The sequence below is a fragment of the Dreissena polymorpha genome, chromosome 2 (assembly GCF_020536995.1).
Source record: "Dreissena polymorpha isolate Duluth1 chromosome 2, UMN_Dpol_1.0, whole genome shotgun sequence".
Taxonomy (NCBI): domain Eukaryota; kingdom Metazoa; phylum Mollusca; class Bivalvia; order Myida; family Dreissenidae; genus Dreissena; species Dreissena polymorpha.
In genome coordinates this window covers 60,788,939-60,794,938 of record NC_068356.1, presented here as the reverse complement: position 1 = coordinate 60,794,938, position 6,000 = coordinate 60,788,939, and positions in this window count along the sequence as shown.

The window sequence follows — 6,000 nt, the reverse complement described above, 5'->3', positions numbered from 1 at the left end:
CGAATAGACAACAATGCTCATATAAATAAATGCAAAAGCATTCGTCCACCATGCATACGAGCATTTGGCAGGATCTTTTCTGTTAAGCTTAACACGCTTAAAGACAGAACAATATCTATATGTAACCTTAAGTAACGGCTAGCCGATTACTAGCAAACTCGTGCATCCATTAAACACTTAAGTATATCGGCCGTTATTTATTTAGTAACGGGTAGTCGAGTAACAATAGATTCGTGCATCCATTTACCAATAAGGTACATGTAAAACAGAAATTTAATGCGCACATATCGTTAGATTTTAACTTCGCTATACGCGACAGAAACACATTAAATTCTATCCCTAAATTACATAAGACCTTCGATATATGTATATACACACTTACAACCATATCATACCAATACGCAAAATGCATTACATACATGTATAAATTACCTTTTTTATTTTCTGTCTCACATATTGACTATACCTTCCTATTTTTGTTTACATTCCTAATTTATTTATGTTTACACTACGTTATTATTGTAAAATTCTTCAAATATTCTGCTTCATTCGTGCAACTCTTAATTCTTATCTATATGCTTGTCCCTATCTCTTTTATTTAAATAATAAAACGCTTACGGAAAATTCTTAAAATTTGCTTTATCATTTGTACATCGCACAGTTCTTTATTTATATCATACATTAAAATAACGTGCAATGCTGATACTTTCTAATTTATTGTTGTACTTTCTTAATAATACAAAATCATGTAAAAAAAAATCACAAAAAATCCGTAATTATGTGTGCACCTCTAATTTCTTTATTTCTATAATGTCAAAATTTATTTAACACTCTTCAAAATTTTGTTTCAAAATGAAACTTCCTAAAAAAAATACCAACAATTTAAAATTTAATTATTAATTTTATCCTGAAAAAATGTTCTCGTACATGATTCCATGTTCTAATTATAAAAAATGATATCTTTTTAAAATACTCTTAATTGTCTGTTCGCCTCTACTTTCATTATAACTCAAGCTCATGAACTAATGTTAAATACAAATACTCTATTTATTTATTTTATTCTCAATTCATCAGAACCTTTAGACAAATTTATTGATCAATGCAAAATATTATTGAATTTTATACTTGCAAAATATAGATAATTCATTATAATTATTACTATTCTTTTACTATCTAACTACGTAAAATTCTCCAAACTTACTTTGCATCATTAAACAAACAACTCAAATATACCTCACGAGGCATATTACAATTTCAAGATTCATTTAGATACAAAAAGTTGGTACAACAATCAGAAGTTGCAGCTTTGTCATTATTGTGACAAACGCTTTTCATTAGATGTTCACATTCCTCTTCATAAATCAATATACAAGCCTTATAATATCTAGGTATTTCTGTAATGTAAAACAAGCAAAAGCCGTTCACAAGAATCCTTCTTTAGGCTTGTGTACACCTACATCGGTACTTAAAAAAGGTAACAAAGAGAAAGTTTGATGAAAAAGGTGCTCGCATATCTAAGATTCTACAACTGCGGTATTCTGGGGAGGCTGGTTGAAAAGCTGTGCGTGAAACAACGGACGATGATAATGTCAAATTTCATTGCGATCCAGAAGAATCTTATAACGTAGACCAGAAAAAGCAGCTACAAACTGAAAATAAAATATTAAAGTTCAATATTAGCGCGGAAAAAGCGCGATTTTATAGGATGGAAATTAATGCAAAAGAACTTTGTTTCTTTAAAAAACTCCATCATTTCACAACTTATAAAGGTCTTCACGTTTCCAAATGGATTTTGATCGTGTTTTTCTGTACAGTTCCCGATTTTTTTAAACAATTCAAAATATGTTGAAAAAACAACAACACCTAATCACCTGCTAGAATTCTCCGTGTATTTTAAAAGCGCCATCTCGATAATACCACCATAACACGTTACAACGCAAGGGAGGTCGGTCCCCGCGCGATAGTCTACGAGTAGCATATTCAATTTGTAGCATTACAGCAATATCCGTTATATAAATACAAAAAAAAATCAGAAAATGACCAAACTGATTTGGCTTGATGCACTTTCCACGATAATGATTGATAAATTGATAAATAAGCATTTTTAATATTATTAATATTACATTTTATATGAATGAATATGGGGAATTTGGAGTGTTTTTTTTCGTAAAAACATCGGTAAATTGATATATAAATGACACATAAACCTTTTACCAGTATTATAAGGGATGAAAATAATCATAAAAGTCATGCGGAATATTGCGTGAGTGCATTTCGAAGTTTATCAGGTCCTTATGAGGCTGTATTATGTGTGGTCCCGGATTGTGTCTAAGCACCCCTATCTACTTAACTTACTAGACTCACATTGGAAGTATTTTGAATTTTAGCTGCAATTTCAATTTATTTAGTTGTTACTAAAAGATTTTCAATTGTGGTATGATATTGTATTGTGGAGGAAGCCGAAGTACCCGGAGAAAACCCCACCTGTCCGGTATGGTGTCCACCAAACAAACTCACATTTTCGGGAAAGGGGATTGCACCCGAGTTGCTTAAGAATGAAGCGAGTGAACTCAACCACTGCGCAAACCGGACAGCCATCGAAATATCGTGTAAATGAAAAGCTTTGTGTTGTTTTACAACCGACAGTTCGAGTCACTAAGTGGGCGGGTCGATCGTGTGGCAGGCACTTGGGTATTAAAGGTCCGCAGTTGACACCAAGTAGCTCGTCATAGCGAATTCATAAGACCGGTGGGGGGACCCCTTACCACTGACCACTTTAACATAAGCTACGATTTTATTTTTTTTATTCAATATAAGACATACATTGCATACATGCATATGATCACACAAAAAAGTTATATCATGTAGCTGCAATAATGTTCAAACATGTTATACAAGATATGCTAATGTATAGTTTTTTTCCCAAAAAAAATCTACAGAATAGTTATGAATATGAATGAGCTGCATAAAGTTGGTAGAAAGCATTCTGGACTTGTTTAATGTTTTGCCATTTTCGTTCAAATATATGAAGTTTATCATGATTGTTAAGGGCAATTTGTTTTTTAATTTGGATCTTAAGTTTTAAATAGTTTATAAAACAGTTGAAAGTAGGTATTTGTTTTTTGTATTTGATTCTGAATATAAAATATTTCATTAATATGATAATGTGGTTAACAGTTAATGTGGTTAATGTTGTTAACTGGTTCCATAGAATTTGAATATGTTCGCACTCCCAGAAAAGGTGTTCTATTGTTTCAATGTGTTCGCTGCATATTTCACATAAATTTGTGTTGGATAGGTTGCACTTTAAAAGATTTTTATTTGTAGCTATGATTCTATGGACATATTTATATTGAAAATTTCTCAGTGTGCTATCTATAGTTGTTTTATATGGCATGATAAATATTTGTTTCCAATTAAATTCTTGTTCTCGAAGAAGGCTTTGCCATTTATTTTGAATCTTGGAGTTTTCTGCTGGGTGTTTAATTTGTAGTTTGTAAAATATTTTGTTTGTTTTGTTTTGCAAGTATGTTTTCCGTGAATGATGTTTGAGTACATGGTGTGTTATTTATATTAATTGTAGATTTAATATGTATGGGTATGCTTTTCATTAATGTGTAATACATTAGGAAATTGCTTGAAGGTATTCCGTATATATAACATATATTCTCAAAAGAATAGAAGTCCTTTATTCTGTAATCGTACAATTGGTCGACATATTTAATGTTTTGTTCAAACCAGTGTTTATAGAAAAAAGTCTTATTGTTCGAAGTTATGTCTTTATTGTTCCATAAAATAGTTTTGCTGGTGATTTGGGTTTCTAGATTATGAGTAACATTAGTCCATGCCGATAAAACACTAGATAGAAATATGTTTTCGTTTGCAATTTCACGCAAAATGGTATTGTTGATGTTACATTAAAAAAGTAAGGAGTCACCATATTTTTTTAGGATTTGCTGGTAGAATAATTTCCATTTACTCGTATTGGTATTATCTAGGTATCTTTTAACCCAGCTGCATTTGATTGCATTCAAGAATGAGTCAATGTCTATTAATTGGATATCTCCATTTTCTACAGATTGAATTAACTGAGTTCGCTTTTTTTCAGGCTTACCGTCCCATATGAAATTGAATATTGCTTATTTTCTATCGTTAATAATATCGTTTGGTTGATTTGGGAGAACTGTTAGTGTATAAATTATTTTAGGGAGTGCAAATGTTTTTAAAACGGTATTTTTTCCGATTAGTGTAAGTTTACGGTGTTGCCATGATTTTAAACAATTTTTAAATTTGTGTAGTCTAGGCAATATGTTTTTAAGAATTGTTTCATTTTCATTGTTTGTAAAGGTTATTCATAACGTTGTTGCTTCATCTGATGTCCAGATGAATTTCATTTCATTTAAGATGCATATTACTTTGTTTAAATTTACCTACTCTTAGCACAGTACATTTACTTTTGTTTAATTTAAGACCCGATGCCATTCCAAAAAGGGTTAGCGATTTTATAAGATTATTGAATGAGTCACTACTGTCGTTTAAAAAATAAGTTGCATCGTCAGCAAATAGGGACTGTTTAATTTCTTCGTCGGGTTCTAGCGATATTCCATTTATATGTTCATTTGATTGTATATAGTGTGATAGATATTCGATGCATATAATAAATAGCGAGGATGAAAGTGGACATCCTTGTCTTACCCCTCGTTCGATGTTAAAACTGTTTGAGAAAAAGCCATTGTTAATTATTATACTGTTAATATCGGTATAAAATAGTTTAACCCATTTAATAAAACTTTCACCGAAATTCATATTTTCTAAACAAGAGAACATGAACGAATGGTCTAGTGAATCGGAAGCCTTTTCGAAGTCTGCAAAGAAAATTGTTTGGTTGGTTGAAATAATTTATGCATTCATGTATTTGACGTACGTTTTCACCAATGTAACGTCCTTTAATGAAACCAGATTGAGATCTTGAAATTATTGATGGTAATATTTTTTTAATTCTGTTATACTGATATACTTTTAGTTGCAATTTTATAATCATTGTTAAGTGAACTAATCGGGCGCCTGTTTGATAAGGATTCTAAGTTTTTTTCCAGGTTTTGGAATGAGTGATATTATACCTTGTTTTTGTAGCGTTGTTAAGTTTTCGTTGTTAAATGAATAGTTAAGTGAATTAATTAAATGTATTTTAATATATTTCCAGAATATTTTATAAAATTCGATTGTGATGCCATCAGACCCTGGACTTTTATTATTTTGCATTTCTTTTAGAGCTAATCCACATTCATATTCATTAAGTTATCCGTCGCACAGTATTTTTTCCTCATCATTTAAAGCATAATGTGTATTTTTAAAAAGGGTGTTATTTTCAACATGTTTTCGTTTATAGAGGGTTTCGAAAAATAAACGTTGTTCTTCTAGTATTTTGAATCTGTTTGTTATATCTTCGCCATTGACTACTAATTTGTGTATAGTTTTTTGGTTCACTTCTGCGTTTTTCGATGTTTGCTAAGTATTTTGTATTTTTTTCATTATGTTCAACATGCTGTGCACGTGCTCGTAGTAGTATTCCATTGAGACGTGTATGATAAATTTCTTCTAATACTTGTTTTTTTTATGTTTTTTCATATTCAATGTCTTTGGTGTCGTTTGTGTTTGTCTCATGCAATTGTTTTCCAAGTGTTTCAATGCTTTTAATGGTTTCAGTTTCAACTTTGTGTGCTTTTTTTGTTTAAATGATGTGTATCTAATTGTTGTGTTACGTATATTTCCTTTAGTTACTTCTCATAAGGTGTTTGGGTTCGCATCTTTATTATTTTGAACTGTATTGAATGTTTCTTGTTTAATTTGTGTTTGATATTCTGTATCTAATAAGATGCTGTTTTTAATTTTTGTGCAGTTGAAGTTCAACAAGAGAGTGGTCAGTCATAAATCCTGGTTTTATGTTACATGTTTCAATAATGTTTCAAAGTGACTCAGATATTAAAAAATAGTCTAATC